At 63.3% G+C, this 16,673-nt stretch overlaps 1 long non-coding RNA gene across 1 annotated transcript; it reads right to left on the reverse strand.

Annotated features, from left to right (window-relative positions):
- Positions 1-5,796: 5,796 nt before the first annotated feature.
- On the reverse strand, positions 5,797-14,725 carry LOC120410764. The gene is made up of 2 exons (XR_005603086.1): positions 14,507-14,725; positions 5,797-7,946 (listed from the first exon to the last, which is right to left on the reverse strand). It is a non-coding gene; the product is annotated as an uncharacterized LOC120410764 (long non-coding RNA).
- Between the last annotated feature and the right edge of the window lie 1,948 nt (positions 14,726-16,673).

The raw sequence follows: 16,673 nt of genomic DNA on the forward strand, positions 1-16,673 counted from the left end.
TCTGCTGGAGTGTGAAGCTGTGCAGGGCAGGTTGGGGCTGACTCTCTCCCTCAAAGGCCGTGTGAAAGCCCAGCCCTGGCTTGTTTGCAGGAGGAGAGGCCAGTAAAAGTCTGGGTTGTGGCTGCTGGGAGGGAAGGAGAAGCCCTGGTCTGGCGGGATGGGGTTTTATCCTCCCTGGTGGACAGGAGACAAGTGCTGTGTGTGTTCCTGCCTCGAGAACTGCTCGGCTCGGGGCTGGTGGTGGTAGCCCAGCTGCTGGGGAGGGGGCTCCGGGGTGCAGACCCCCACAAGGACTCAGTGCTGGGTCAGGGGACACCGTGAGCTTGCTGTTCCCCGCTGTGGCTGGGCTGTGAACACCCCAGGGGTGCCCCTGCTGTAAGGGGATCCCACAGGGCCCATTCCAGCAGCTCCCTGCCCCTGCCCCGTGCAGGCTCTGCCTCCCATCTCTGTGGCTGGGCTTGTTTAGCTTGCCCTGCTTGTTTCCATGCAGCCGAGTGAGGATGGAGGGAGCCAGCTGCAGCCTCTGGATCCCAGGAGCAGGGACCAAAGTCCAGCTGGAAGCACAGGCACAGCCAGCTCGTGTCTTTTTGCTGCCCGGGGAGGATCTGTTGGAGCAGGATTAGGAGTGGTACAGGGTGCCACCACCTTGGTCATGGCACTGCCCTGCTCTGGATGGTCCTGCGCTGGTTTACCCTGCACAGGAGCTCATCCCCAGCCCCGGGGTGGGGTTAATGCAGCCTCAGGACCCGGTGGGAGGACTTGGGCTGCTCCCCCAGGGCAGGAGGAGAGATAAGGCCGAAGCCAGGCCCATGGCGCCGAGGCGGAGCTGTGCCTTGGGTCAATATTGGCTGATGACAGCCCGCGGGCAGCAGGGCCCTCAGCTGCTGCTGCCCCTCCGGGCTCAGCCCGTGCTCCCAGGGCAGAGCCAGCCCCAGCAGGATCCAAACCCGCCCTCATCCCAGGCCCCACGGCGTGCGGGAAGGAGGGAAACGCGGTGGGAACCTGCCCTGTGCCTCCCTGGGCAGGTTCATCTTCCCCAGGCAGGGAGCGGGGCCGGGCGAGCAGGTTTGGGGCTGGGAGCTGCTGACGGAGGCCTTCGGGAGCGGGGTGAGCGGGCAGGGCTGTGCCTCCCCCGGGATGGGCTGGGCACGGCTCTGGGCACGGCTCTGGGCACGGCTCTGGGCACCCTGGAGCTGTGCTGGGGGCTCCCACCGAGACCCCTCATGCTGGGGACACAGGGCTGGTGAGGGGGTGCTGGCAGTGCCCAACCCACCTCCGCTGTGCCCAGCCGGGCCACGGCAGCTGGGTTTGGCCACGGCAGCCGGGTTTGGCACCAGCTCTGGCACCGCAGGCGCTGGGGCGCGCCGGGCAGGCCTGGCGAGCCCGGCTGGGACGCGACCTGCCTGCTGCTGACTCAGCAGGGTGGTGACTGCCAGCCCAGGCTGGGTGGCTTCGAGTGCTGGGCAAGCTGAGCCCCTGGGCAGGGACAGCCCTGCCAGGCTGCCACCCCGCTCCCTGCTCCAGGGCTCCTGGGGGGCCATGGTGATGCCTTTTCCTGGTCTTAAAACCAAGAGTCAAACACGGTTAGAAGGGGAAAAGGGATTTTACCTTGGGATTTATTTTAAGGATCCTTAGGTGCACACGTCCAGGTCATATGCACCAAAATGTACCCCACAAAATGCCCACCCCAAAAGATCGGGTATAACATTCTAGGTGTTACTAATTAGCAGATCTATCAAAGATTCCCCAATGAGAGGCTCAAGTGAGCCGCCCCTCCCCAAGGAGCCTTCCCCTGGATGGTTCTATCTCAGTTTACAGAATGTGTTCTGGAGAGGACCTTGGGGCCTGGGGCACACTGATCCCTAACTACGAAGCTTCTAAAATGTTTAGTCTCTCAGCTTGACAAAAAAGTCCAAGAATGTAGGCAAAAAGCACTGAGAATACAGAAGTTGTAAAAAAGGTATAACAGGGGGATAAAAGAAAAGGCAAAAAATCTTCATGGCATCAATGGCTGCCCTGTTCCTCTCCCCCATCCCATCCCATCCCATCCCATCCCATCCCATCCCATCCCATCCCAGCAGCAAGAGCAGCTCACCCCTGTGGGGCTGTGTTTGGGGGGCAGCTCCTGAGCTGGGTCCCTGGGATGCTGGGAGACCCCAGGCCTGAACCACACCGTCCTGCTTGCATGGAGCTGCCCAAGCTCCCATTCCCGTGTTTCCAGCGCAGCTCAGGGAGCTGGGGGCCGCTCTCTAGAGCCAGGGGTGGGTGTGGAGGGTCCCGGGAAGGGCTGTGCGGAGCAAGGAGGAGCAGAGACCCTCGGGAGAGCCCTGGGGACGCAGATGGGCCCTGGTGCGTGGGTGAGCGCACGCTGCACTCCCAGCCCTGCCGAGCCTTGGAAAACCTGTGTTTGCAAAAAGCCCCAATCCAGAGCCTTTCCCCAGCCCAGGGGTGCTCCCAACCATGCTGGGGCCCAGTGCTGTGACACCCACAGGGCTGAGCGTGCTGGGCACGCGGGGCTGGCACCTGGGCACCCTCACACCATCCCAGGAGCTTGGAGAAGGGCAGTGAGCTGCCCTGCCGGGGGTGACACGTGTGTGCCAGCGTCATCCAAGGGCTGCCACAGCAGCACCCACCAGCCCTGACTCAAAATGCCCTGTGGGCCCTGGCAGGGGCATTTCCAGCCCCCCGGGCAGCCCTGAGCCCGGGGCCAGTGCAGGACACGGCCGGGGATTATTTTTAAGCCGATTGCTGCTGCCCGTTGACGAAGTGCTGAGGTACTGGGCTGTGGCTGTGGGCCATGGGGGGAGCGTGGCCACCGTGGGGCTGGCACTGCCCCCCCTGGGGCAGGGGGAGGTTTTGCCCCTTCCCCAATCCCTTTGGGTTTGCCAAACACTGCTCTGAGGGCCTCTAGGAGTGAGGGGAACCATCCTCTGACACCCAGACCCTCTGCCCACCTCCACCCCACAGGGACAAACCTCCCTGCCTGGCACAGGGACGGCTGTTTCCCTGCAGCCTGTGGATATAAATAAATATATGGGAAGAAATTCCCATTTCTTGGGAATGGGGTTTGACTGCCAGCACGGTTCTCTCCAGCAAGGCTCTGAGAGCCCCCCAATAAATTTTTTTGAGGGATGTGGCCATACCTGGCTCTGGGAGAAGATGGAGACGAAGTAGGGAAGCACAAGCAGGTGGTCCTGGGGACAGAGGAGGATTTATGGCCACCGAGTTTCTGCAAAATTGGGGGTGGCTTGAGAGCACCAAAGGGTTTCAGGCACATGGGTGCCACACCAGCACCCACCACTCCCTTACTTTATATCCCAGTGTTTCCCTGCACACCCTGGCAGGGAGGCACTGCCAGGGAGCCCTGAGCGTGGGGCCAGCCCAGGACTCTTGGAAGGGGAAAAACTGCCCCCAAAAAAGGGAGCATGGCAGCTTGGCCTCCCCTCCTGGGTGCTTTGCAGAGAGCGGCGAACACGTGGAGCTCATCCTGCCGGGAGCAGGGAGGCGAAGAATGAGCAGGGAAGCAGCCCCGCTCTGCCACTGCTGCCACCTCCCTGCTCCGTGCCCGGGGCGGTGCCAGCGGCTGCTGCTGCTCCCAGGTGGTGCCGGTTTTGCCGGCTGAGTCAGGACAACTCCCTTCCCTTCCTGCTCCTGGGCCAGCCGGGGAGGCTGAGCTGTGCTGGGAGGCTCAGCATTCTGCAGGGATCCTGTGCCAACAGCGGGGAAACTGAGGCAGGGAGCGTGCGGCGCCTGTTGTGGGTGCCCAGGGCATCCTCACCCACACCATGCTGGGGTGGAGCAGAGCCATGGCTGGGTTGTTCTGGATGCAAGACAGTTGTGTGTGCCTCGGTTTCCCTGTCAGGTGGCTGGGGCAGCACTCCTGGAGCTGGGGATAATCCCGGTGCTTGGAGCTGGGGATGCACCTGGAAAATTCCAAGGAAACCACCTGGCTGGATGCTGAATCCCAGCCCTGGGCAATCAGGAATTCTCCAATTAAAGAGCTTTTTCTGGCCAGAAATTACTAATATTGCCCAAACCTAAATCTCTCTCAGGGACAGGGTCAACTTTGATGAATTTTCTGGCTGAAAAAAAAAAAGGGGGAGGAAAGAAAGAAGGAAACAATCAAAGCTCTCTGAGCTGGCATTTCCTCCACTAAGTGCCATATTTTTTTAATTTGGGTGTGTGAGAGACATGGCTTCCCCTCCTGCCCCGGCATGTCCTGCAACCCCCTGACAACCAAAATCCAAACAAAAGCTTGGAAAGTGTTGAAACGGAGCGGTTGGAGCCGTGGCAAACCAGCAGTGCTGTCACGGGGAGGAGCACGCTTGGATTTGGGCTTTCCATCTCCAGAGAGCTTTTGTGATTTCCACTTTTCCTTCTCGTGAGGGGCAGGAAGGACTTTCCCCATGTCTGCCTTCCCTCAGCTGGCTTTGGGGTGTCCTCCTGGGCGGGTTCTCCTTGCCCATCCAGGGACCCCAAACCCTTCTGTGTGCCCATTCCATCTCTCCAGATGAGTTCCCAGGTCCTGGCAGAGCAGGCAGCGAGGGGAGGTGGGCATGGGGCGTGTGGGGGGTCGCAGCCCACGTCACTGTCCCCCAGGGTGGGCTGTGCCCCGCTGGCTCAGTGGGATGGGCAGGGAGGTGGCTGGGCCGGTGGCATTGCCGGAGCTGGGAACAGGCCAGGTGGGCACACGGCTGTGGGGTGTGCCAGCCCAGCAGCGTGGGGCTGGTGGCATCCCCTGGCTGGCCCCGGGGTCCTGTCCCTGGTGGGGGTGGCTGGAGGACCAGGGCCTCTCGCCTGAGCTGGTGGGGTGACGGAGGCCAGGCTGACCAGCCCATGGTGTCCCCTGCACTGTTCTTACAGCCAGGGGTGGGGCTCATCCACTGCTGGAGCAGGGACAAGCAGGGTCCCTGTCCCCATGGCACCCGCCCGGGCTGGCAGGGGGCAGCGACAGCGGTGGGTGGGAAGGGGGGGACAGCGGCTGCTGCTGGCCTGGGGACGGCTCTGCTGCTGCCAGGCGTGGGGGAGCCCCTGTGGGGTGGCCCGGGGGGCTCCATGCTGGGAACTGGCGAGTGCGGGATGGGCAGGAATGGGACGGGATGGGATGGGATGGGATGGGATGGGATGGGATGGGATGGGATGGGATGGGATGGGCAGGGCTGTCCCTACCTGCTCCCATCGAGGCAGCAGTGCCACCTGCCGGCCTGCCCAGCCGCTGCCTGCACCTGCCTGCTGTGCCAGGGGAGGCTCAGGGTGGACAGCAGCAGGAATTTCCCCAGGGAAAGGGTGCTCAGGCCTCGGCAGGGGCTGCCCAGGGAGGTTTGGAGTGCCCATCCCTGGAGGTGCCCAAGGAAGGGCTGGAGGTGGCACTCAGTGCTCTGGGCTGGGGACAAGGTGGGGATGGGGCACAGCTTGGACTCGATGGGCTGGGAGAGCTTTTCCAACCGAAATGGTTCTGGGATTCTTCTGTCTCCATCCAGTGCTGCCCACACCCACCCTGGTGCAGGCAGGGATCAATGCAGGATGCCCGGGGGGCTGCACGGAGAGCCCCCAGCCCATCCCCAGGCAGCTGCTGCCTAAGACGCTCTCACTGCCCCACAGGATCACACATCAGTGTCCCTTTTGCAGGAGCTCAGCAGGGCTGGGAATGGGGGACATGGTGGGGGACAGCACAGGAGGAAGAAAGCAGCCCCCAGGGTGGTTCTTGTCCCACCTTTCTGCCCCAAACGGTGCTGGCACCACCCCCTTGGGTCCCACCCTGCTCCCAGCCCCAAAGGACCCGCCAGGACAGAGTCACTCAGGAATGGAGACCTTTATTGACCCTGGGTGGCCCGGGCAGGGCAGGAGGGGTGTGAGGCCACCTACCCACCAGCCACATCCCCTGGCAGTGAGTGGTGACCCACGGGGACATCCATCACCCCCCGTGTGGGATCTCCAGGGGCTCCCCTCCCACTCCCACCCCTCCCCGTGGCCCTGTACCTCCATTCCCGGCTCTTCCGCAGGCTGTGGCTCCCACAGGATGGGCCGCCGAGCCGTGGCCCCAAGAACAGTATTTCCAGGAATCCCCAACCTAGTGCCTAAGGGATTCCTGGGAAAACTGGACCCTGAGGACACGGCAACCCGGGCTCTGTGCCAGCCCGGCGCGTCCTCGCCGCTCTCCCGGCTCCGTGTGTGGCTGATGGGGGGAGCCCCCACCCCTCCCATCTCTGTGGGACCCCTCCCACTGGTGCCCAGAGCCGGGCTGGGGGTCCCCAGCAGACACAGGGGTCCCTCTGCTGCAAGGAAAAACCTCCCCACCCTCCTATCCCTGCTGGATCTCTGCAGGGAGCTTTGGGATGAGCCCTTTTCCTGCAGCCAGGGCCGAGCTCTCCTTGTGTCACTTGTCCCAGCGGGGGGGGTCCCCAGGGTGCGCAGTTCCTCCCTTCCCGAGCTACAGTGCTTCATCTCAGACTCCCAATTGACCAGAGATGCAGCACTGCACCTTGGGCTGGGAGACATGGACGTGTCCGGGGTCCCCCTCGCTGCGTGGCCGTGGGTGGGGACACGGCCAGGCTGTGTCTGGGTGCGGGCCAAGAGGTGTCCCCCGCCTCCAGAGCTGTGTGCCCGTGTCCCCAGCATGATGGCAGCACAGGCCTGGGCTGGGAAGCTCAGCCTGGCCCCAGCTCTGCAGGGACAGACAGGGACAGGGGATGGGGATGTGGTGGGGCTGCCTCTAAATCCCAAATGTATCCCCCCAGAGAGCTGGTGCAGAGCTGGGCAAGAGGGTGAGGGAGATGGGGGTGACCAGGACAATGTGGGGCTGCGGGTGCCACGCAGCACATCCCTCCCTGCCCCAGAGGATGAGGAGCATGTGAAAGCTCCTGCTGTCCCTCCCTGCCCTTGTCCTTGTCCCTGTCGCCAGGAGAGCCTGCAGCTGGCTGGCACCTCGGCTTCCCAAGCTCAAACCTTGGCCTGATCCATCCCCAGGCTGGCAGAGCCCAGCCCAGCCCTTCCCATGGGCAAGAACCAGGGGCTGTGGGACAGAAGCTCCCTGGATCTCCACCCTTGGGTCTGGAAAGGCTTCGGCCCACCTGGCCTGGAGAGCAAAGATCCGGGGGGAAGCAGGAGGCGAGGGAGGATAGAGGGAGCGACCGAGCCCAAAAATATCCTTCTCAGGCGAACACTAACATCCTGAGCAGGGCTGAAGCTGATAAACAGACCATCTATCACAGCCCCAGCAGCCTGATGAGAAGCAGATGCTGCATCTCTGCCGTGAGCCCCTGCATCCGGCCCGGCCCCCCCGGCCACACGCACCCAGCTGGGACCCGGGGCAGGAACCACCCCCTGCACTGGGCTGGGCTCCCCCCACTGCTGCCCCTTGTTCTTTGGGGGGAAAGAGCCCTGGGGAGCCCCAAGATTGCAGCATCCATTGCTCAGGAGAGACAGTTTGCAGCAGCCTTGGCCAGCACGGCGTTGTCTCTGTACCAGCCATGGCCAGGCCAGCCCTGAGCCCTGGCCAAGTGTGACAAGAGCCACAGGGACCCAGAACCAGGGGAGGTGCTGCAGGGACCCTCCTGCCTTCACAGAGCCTCTGCCTGGTGCCCTGCACGCCCCTGGGAAGGGGCTGCTGTGCTTTCTGCAGGAGGGATGTGAGGCACTGCAGCGTGCCCTGCGATCTGTGCACTGGGATCCAGTCCCTGGGAGCCAGTCCCTGGCATCCATCCTCTGGGATCAAGTCCCTGGGCTCCAGTCCCTGGGATCCAGCCCCCTCTGCATGACTGGGCAGGGGAAAATAAGCCCACGGCCTGTCCCTGCCTGTGCCCAGGAAAGGACCTGCGGTGGTGCCCCTGTGGCGGCGTGGTGGCACATCAGCTCTGCCCATCGCTCGTGGTGGCCATTTCGGGGGGCTGTACCATCCTCTCGTGTGTTCAGCAGCTTCAAAACCCCATGGACAGCCAGAGCTGAGCCTGTAAAACACAGAGGGTGGGAGTCAGCAGAGCAGTGAAGAGCTGAGCGTGGAGCCACGAGCCCTTGGGTCCTGTCCTGGGCAGCAGCTGTGGGGCCCCTCTGGGTGCTCAGCACCCCATGGGCCTGAGGACGGCAATGCCAACAGCTCTGTGCACGCAAAAAACCTTAAAACACTCACTCAAAATCCTCCCTTTGTTGCTCAAAGCCATCTTTTCTCAAAGCCCACAGGTGTGGGACACGTCTCCTCTCCTGGGAGTGACTTCCAGGTCCCCAGGTGTGAGGGGATCCCTGCACTGGGCCTGGGGATGGCCCTGTCCTCCCCCTGCCACCGTCCCCTGGTGGGAAAAGACAGGACAAAGCCTTGTCTGCCCCTGTGGTGCAGGGCTGGGAGAGCTCAGCTGCCGTCCCCGGGGAGGTGCTGGGGGGGGGAAGAAACGCCGAGAAACTCCGGAGGAATGCGCCGGGCTGCGCATCCCGCCGGGATGGAGGCAAAACATCCGCCACAGCCCACCCAGCCCTGCCCCAGAGAGGGTCCCAGGGCAGACAGACACCCCAAGCAGTGTCCCCAAGATGGGGCAAAACCCCAGCACTGCAGGGCCTGCCCTGTCCCCCTTGATTCCACTTGGTCTTCTCCCAAATTCCCACGAAAGACAACTGCTACCAGCACGCTCTGGTCACCACACTCACACTGCTGCTGGGGCACCTCCGTGGGGGGGACACCGGTGTCCCCCGAGCCAGGAGAGCCCCAGCCCCAGGCTGCTCATCCCACTCGTGCGGGTGCCAACGCGCCACACAGATTCGGAAGGATCCAGAACGACAAATGGCTGGATCATGGTCCTGCCAATGCTGGGGATCCACCAGCCACTGCCGCATGCGCACGTTCAGCGTGTCTGGAGGTGCCCAGGGCATGGCCAGGACAGTCCCCTGGCACCTTCCATGGTCACAGCAGCTCTGCTGGCATTGCCCGTGCCCCGACCCGCCGCTCACCTCCAGCCTCTCCTGTCCCAAGCCGTTTCCCTGCGTGTCCCCTGCTGCTGCTGGCGATGCCAGAGGGCGAGGAGTGGGCGAGTGCTCCGAGAGAGCTCCGTGGCCACCCCGAGCTGCTCCCGGCAGCGCTGGGCTGAGTCAGAGCTCGGCCCTCCCCGCGGTTACAACACAGCGCCCTTTCCCCTCTCCAGGCAGGCCTGCGCTGCAGGAAATGTCCTTTTTTAATTGCACTTGGGATTTGTTCCTCCTTGAAATTCCCCAGCCTTGCGAGGCCAGGCTGGGGCTCCTCAGGGACGCCCGAGCCCCCCGGCCAGGAAGGTTCTGCTGTGAGCAGCTCCCTGCTCTCTGGAGGGTGGAAGGCACTGGGTGATGCTCGATCCCATGCAGGAGCCCTTTCCCCTCCTCCTGGCCCCCAAAATCCAGATCTCTACCAGCCATCAGAACCCCATCCCTGCCCCAGACAATCTTTAATCCATCAGCTTCCCAGACAGCCCTGATGACACCACCAAGGTAGCACCAGGCAAGGTAAATCCTGCCTAAGAACCCCCTCAGACACCTCTCCTGGGTGCTGAGGACTGGGATCATGTAGGAGAGCGTGCCCTTGCTGGAAGGACTCACTCAGCTCCAGGAATGTAAGGGGCTGACCCCAGGGCAGCTCCTGCTGCCTGTTGGGTCCCTGCAGCGATTCCACAGGGATGCTGCTCCCTGGCACTCTGCAGCACGAGCTGGTGGCAGGACAGCTCCAATGCTCCTTCCCACTGGGGCCTTCCAGCTCTCCCAACATCTCCATCCCATCCCTCAGTGTCTCCATCCTGTCCCCCACAGCCCAGGGTGGCCTCTGCAGAGGAAAGGTGCCTCCTCTCTCCCTTCCTCCCTCCTTCCCTCGCCAGCGCTGGTATTAAATCAAAGGTTTATGAGAAAATGGAGGGGCCAGGGGAGATCCTAATCTGGTCACAGGCTGATTAACCCCGAGTTCAGGCTGAGGTCCTGATGCTCAGCTATAAATAGCTCTGCCTTCCCTTTCCCATCCTCCTGCCGGGGCTGCGTGCCTGCCCTTTTATGGTCAAAAAGGCAGATTTGGAGCCCAAGCGGCCCCCATCTCCCCCCATCTCCCTTGCTGGGGACGAGCCAAGGGGGCCCAGGGGGATGCTGCTCTTGCTCGCTGGGTTTTGCTGGGATGAATTATGATGCCAAGAACAAAGGAGCAGGTTCGGGGGGCTGCGAGCAGGGGATGGGTGCAGAGGGGAGAGCGCATCTGGTTTGTGGGGCCAGGGCGAGGGAGAAATCACCCAATTTGGTGTCTCTGCAGAGCTGGAGCCTCCGCACTCAGCTCTGCTGGTGGTGGCACGGCCTGGCATGGCATGGATGGCTGGAGGGACAAACGAGGCCTCTGCCACCTCCCTGTTTGTCACCGCAGGGAAGGGCACTGACCCCGCTGTCCCTGCCATGCAGAACCCACTGGTGCCAGTGCTGTGGTGAGGGGCTGAAACCCTCCAGCTACAGAGCCTGCCTTGGGGGTGAGGAGTCTCCATTCGGGGAGGAGCAGCAGAACAGGGACTCGTGGCTGGAAGAAGCCATGGAAGCTACGGAAGAGTCAAGGCACACAGGAGCCTGGTCACCGCCTTTCCCACGGCCTCAGCCTTTCCCCGCTGCTGCCAGCCCTCGCGTCACCATCTCCCCATCCTCGGCTGCTTTCCTCCCCCCAGAGCCGCTCCCCGTGCCCCAGCCCCATGCCCGCTCCCCGTGCCAGCCCTGGAAGGTGTTTTGGGGCACGGGGATGCTGCTGGTGCCGGGGCCGGCCCTGGGGCACACGGAGCGTGGGAGCCCAGGCCAGCACCAGCCTTCCCACTCTGTTTACACGTCACATTCCCGGCCCGCAGGAAGTGGTGCAGGGGTGAAGTCCCAGAGGGGACAGGCCAGCACGTCAGCGGCCTCCAGCCCGGCTGGGAAGGGCTGGTGGGAACCTGGAGCGCCGCGGGGAGAGCTCCCCATGGACACGGTTCCCAAGCAGGGCAGGGAGGCTGCTCCAGCATCCTCCTCACTCCCAGGTTCTGCTCCTCATCCCACTCTTGCAGGGCTCTGAGGAGCTGCTGAGGGGACAGCTGGCATGGTGGGCATGCAGGAGCTTCCCAGAGCCTGGAGCGGGCAGGGAGCAGCCAGGCTCTGTCTCCTCGGGCAGAGGCACAGCCCATGGTGTGCTCCTCAAGCTGCCACAACTTTGGCTGCTTCTCCTGGTTCTATCCCCTTATCTCTGCTCCAGCAGAGCCCAGGTTACAATTCATGTCCCTCACAGGCTCCCAGTTTTCCCAGCCCTGCCTGCTGCCCACGAATCCGAGCAGTAAAAATCACTAAATAAAATGCCCTAAATGGCTCCAGTTCCCAGCACTCGGGAGATGAGGTGTGGAAAAACAGGGAGCAAAAAGTCACACTGGGACTGGTGTAACAGGCATCGTTCCCCTGCAGAGCCTCCAGCAGGAATTGTGGGGCTGCAGGTGGGGAAGAATCAAAACGAGAATTTAAAAAAGAAGGTTGAAAAGGGAGAGGAAAAAAACAAAAGACAAATTTGCAGTGAGGGATCCCAGTTAAAAAGGCCAGGCCGGGAGAGAGACGTTCCCCTAAGTACCAGTGGCCACTGAGCTGGTCCCACAGCAAGACCAGGGTGACCTGGTGGCCACCACAGAGCATCTGCCCCACACATGGCACATCAGACCCCACAGCCCCATCGCCCGGCCCTGGCTGCTGCCATCCCTTGTCCACGGGGAGCTGCTCATCCCGGCAGAGCTCAGCCCAGGCTGTCCCTGCTCAGTGGGGACATCTGCTTGCTCCCAGAGGTCTCAGGGCAAGGACCACAGCACCAGCCAGCCCCCACGGGTCCTGCTGGCCCAGGGTGGGAAGCCTCCAGCACTGCCAGCGCTATCCCAGTCCCTGCCACCACAGCACGGCACCGTCACAGCCCATCGCAGCACAGACCCAGCCAGGGCTGAGCCCCCTGAGATCCCCTGGGAACAGGTGGCACCGGTGCCCTCCAGGGCTGCCAGAGCCCTGGGCAGCCCCACCAGGACCTCCTGCTCCTTGGCCATCCCCTGCAGCTCCAGCACTGCACACAGCAGGTTCCAGTGATGGTAGGACAGGGAAGGTGCTGCTGCTCGGAAGCTCCTGCTTGGATGTGTCACCTCACGCAGCGCCTGGGCAGGGTGACCACACACATCTGTCACCCCCACAGCTGACAGCCACACACGCTGTGTGCCTACTGGGGGCACAGGGCTGGCCCAGGGGCCTGCCAGCCCTCCAGAGTGCCCTTCCCCATGGACAGCATGACCATCCCCAGCCTGTCCACCAGCACAAAGCAGCCCTCACCTGGAGCCAGCAGCTGCAGCCCAGGCACCGACTCTGCAGGGAGTCTGCTCCCATCACCTCCTTTCTGCTCCCAGCCAAGGCCAGGACATGCTGAAACAGCCCCAGAGCTCAGATTTCCAGCCTCTTGCCTCACTGCTGAGCTGGCGCTGCCTCTGCCCCGCACACGCTCGGGTGCTGGGGCTGCCCTGGGGACAGCCAGGTCCCCAGCCTGGCACAGCCCCTGCGCTGCCCGTGCTCCTGCCTGTGCCACGCCACTGCCCAGCACCCTGCCGTGGAGTGGCAGTGACCAGCGGCACAGTGCAGAGCCAGAGCTGTCACTGACCCGGAGGCTGCGGTGCCACGGCCGGAGCAGTCACTGACCAGGAGGCTGTGGGTGCCGTGGGCTGAAGGAGCCACTCATCCCAGCCCTGCTCTCCAGGAGCCACTGCAGGATGAACCACCAGGCACCAAGCACTGGCTCTTCCCCCTTAGTCCCAGAGAGGAGCAGGATGCCAGGGATGAGCAAAGGCAGGTTACCCCGGGCTGCAGAGGAACAAGCCTCGGAAAAGCCTGATCAGGGACAAGGGTGGTTCTTGGACAGAAAAGGAGACGAAGAGGGAAAAAAAGGGCTCTTAATCATCTGCAGACTCTCTCTTGACAAGTGTAGAGGGAAATGCCACTCTATCCAGCAGCCACCCAGAGCTGCAGCCTGTCTAGACGCAGCCTTTCCCGAATTCCTGCTGATAACTGCCTGGGAAAGCTTTGGCGGAGGCGTCTGCCTGTGTTTGTTGGGTGGTGACTTCTTTCCCACCGGCCGGCAGCGGGGAGGCAATTCCATCACCCTTTGGAGGGCTCCCTGGATGGTGCATGGGGTCTGGGGAGCCAGGCTGGGCACAGGCAGGACAGCCCCGTGCCAGGGACATTGCCACTGGGATGGGGACACAGGTCATGTCCCACCCCTGGCTCCCCAACTCCATCCCAGTGCCAGGATGCTGCCGCTTCCCCAGGAGCAGCCAGCAAAGGTGGGAAGCTCTGGAGGAACAGCAGAGTGGGGACAGACTGGGACCATGGTGGCTGAGAGGCTGCAGTGCCCTGGTCACTGTCACTGTCCCATGGCAGAGGGACACAGAGCCCCTACAGAACCTGTACCCCCCCCAGGGATATCATTGTGTCCTGGCTGGACCCACTGTCCTTGTGGTGGACCCAAATAACACCTGGTGGTTGTCCCTGCAGAGGAAGGAGGCAGGAGGACACAGCACCTTGCAGCCACAAGTGTCCCCAGGTGACCCACTGGGAGGGGACAGCCACTGCCGCCGCTTTGGGAGCAGAGGGAGAGCACAGAGCCAGCCATAAACCCCACAAAGGCAGCCCTGAGGGAGGAGACACCACCCGGGGAGCCTCTGCAAGGCCAGCAGCCCTGCTGGCCATCACCTGCTGCCCTCCCCGTGCCCTCCCCTGCGGCCAGGACAGGGCTCAGCCCCCGCAGGGTCACACACACTGCAGCCACCATTCCCTCAGAGAGCGATGGAGCCGGGGAAGTGCCCCCGGCTGGGATAACGTCCGTGGGGCCGGCCGGGGCCATTCCCGGAGGATAGAGAGAAGCAGGGCACAGGCGGGGCTGGCCCCGGGATCCCAAAAGCCGCGGGCAGCGGGATGCTCCCAGTCACGGCGGCTGCAACACCCTGCGAGCCTCGGGCAGCGAGCCCCGGCCCCATTCCCTCCCCAGCTCGTTCTCCCCAAAAGCGGCAGCAGCACAGGCAGAGGAGCCAAGCAGGGGTTCCATGTCTCCGCTGCGTGGGAGCCTCCAGTTTCCCAGTTTTTCCATCCCAGACATCCGCGGAGCAGAAAGCAATTCCTCCCCCAGCCCCGGGAGGGTCCGTGCCCGCCTCTGAAAAGCTGGGCGAGCCCCACCAAGGCCAGCGCCAGGACGGAGCTGTAAGGGAACAGATTTTGGGGAACCCCTTTGCCCAGGTAACCCCGAGGAGGCTTCGGCCACTTCTCGCCAGCCCAACACCCGGCACATTTCCCTGCTCGTGGCTATGCTCCGCTCACCTCCCGGGGTGCTGAGCATCCCGGGCTGGGCTGCCACAGGGGGATGCCGGAGGAGTTGTGTTTTCCAGCGGGCACAGCCGGAGCTCCAACCCTGCACAGCAGCCCCAGCACCAACCTCCCCATCCCCACTGCCCCACACACCCACCCGTGCCCCCTCCCGCTCCCTGCACCCACAGCCACCTACCTGCGACCCCACACCAGCCCTGGGGCACCGCGGGGACACGGCCACGTGCCCGGTACATTATAACCCGCCAGCGGCACCCCGACGACGCCGGGCAGGCCCTTTGGAAGCGGCCCGCATGGGAGCCCTGGGTGCAAAACTCCTCGCAGGCTCCTCAGAAGCTGGAAAAACCTTTTCTTTTTACCTTATATGCGCTGGCGGGGGAGGCCAGGCCGCGGCGGGCAGCGCTGTCAGGGGCGCCGTGGGGATCCATTGGCTGGGGGGCCGTCACGTGGCCCCCGGCCGCCACCGCCGCCGCGAGGCCCAGTGTTGCTTTTACCCCCTAAGGAAGGGCCGCTTGACAATTTTCATATTTCTTCTAAATTTGGAGATTTCAGACAATGCTGGGAGGCTTGGCTCGGGCTGCCAGAGGCCCATGTGGAAGTCATTAAGGCGGAGAGGGGGAGCGGAGGGAAGGAGGGTTGGGGGAAGCGAGGGGGAGGAGAGCGGCCAGGGCGACGCGCCTGGGAACCCGGGCCGTGCCGGCCGGAGAAAGTTGTTTGGAATAACTCACTTCCTCCCGACCACCGTGCACGGGGGGGATGTGCATCCCACTGCCCGTGGGGTGGGGGTCAGCGGGGCTGGATGGCCCTGGGGAGCCAGGGCGGTGCTGGCGCCCGTCCCACCGGCCAGCGGAGGAAGAGCGGAGATGCTCCCTGGCCTGGCTGGAGGTGTCCCGTGACTCCCATGACTTTGAAAAGCTCCATCTGGCCTGGGAAAAAAAGGCATTGTGGCAGCACCGGGGCTCTGCTGTGAGCCCAGGGTGAAGTCCCTGAGTGTCCCCGGGGCTGGGATCCCTGCGGGGTGGTGGTGGCGGGGCACATGGGCCTTTCCCGGGTGCCAGGGGCACGGGGAGCCTGTGTGAGAGCTCTGGCACCGGCCCCATGAGTCCATGTACGGCCTCCAGCCGGCACTGGGTCCCACAGAGAGCAGCCAGTTGGCAGCTGGGGCGGGGAGCAGCCGGCACCGAGCGCCTTCATCCTCCTGTTCCATCGGCCCCCGCATGGCAAGGAAGGAGTTTGTCCCTGCTCCGGACACTGCCGCGCTGCCTGGGTGACGCAGGGCTGTGCTGGCCCCCCTGGGCAGTGAATCCAGCACGGAGCACAGCTCTGGAGCAGCAGGAACAGCCTCTGCTGCATGAAATCGCTGAGGGAGAGCTGGGGAGCACAGGGAGACACCGCCAGCTCCAGCTCTGGCTTTCCAAGGTGGTGACATTCCCTGAGGGGAGCACAGAGCTGGGTTCTAGGGTCTCATGTCCATCAGAGGGTCCTGGCTTCTGGGAAGGAGCCGGATCCTGAGCCATGCACAGGCACAGTGGAGGGGACAAATGAGTAAGAGTCTGGCAGGGCAGGACTTCGACCAGAAACACATCCCAGGGAGGGCTCCTACCATCCCCAGACCCCTGAGCCTGTTGGGACAGCCCCAAAGGCCGGGCCAGGGCCTCTCTGCCATCATGCCAGGCTTTGCACAGGGATGGTGTGGAGTGCTTGGCATCCCTGATGCCCCCCCCAGATTTAAGCATCACTTCAGCACCAGAGCCACTGCTGCAGGAGCTGAACATCCCCTCAGCACCTCTGTGTGTGTCCCGGGGACATCCCTCATCCCGGAGGGAGCTTCCCTGCCAGCTGCAGGAAAGGAGAAACTGGGAACCAGCCTGTGCTGGATGAGGCAACAGAAATCTGCCCAGCACCTGCCAGGAGAGCAGGGATGGGAGCAGCAGTGCCTGGATCTGCCAGCAGCATGCCCAGGCCCAGCAGGGACAGGCATCTGGTGTCCTGCAAGGACTCAGAGCTGCCAGCCAGGTGGTGAAGCACTTCCCGGTGGCTACTTGGGAAAAAACGCCAATTCTTGTTGGAATTGCTGCACACACAGAGATGCAGCAGCCCTTGGCAGCACAAGCCTTGGTTTTGCCAGGGTCCAGGAGCAGCAGGCTCCCAGCAGGTGTGCCCGCTGTCACCGGGGCACAGAGATGAGCCCAGGCTCACTGAGCACATGATGGGCATTGCACAGCCCACAGCAGGACATCCCCTTCCCCTGCTGCCAACAACCTTGGTGCACGGCACTGAGCTGGGACAGCGCCCGTGGGATGTCCCTGGGACACGCTGGGGCTCTCTCTGGGCACAGACCCTCC

This window comes from Corvus cornix, chromosome 13 (assembly GCF_000738735.6).
Source record: "Corvus cornix cornix isolate S_Up_H32 chromosome 13, ASM73873v5, whole genome shotgun sequence".
Lineage (NCBI taxonomy): Eukaryota > Metazoa > Chordata > Aves > Passeriformes > Corvidae > Corvus > Corvus cornix.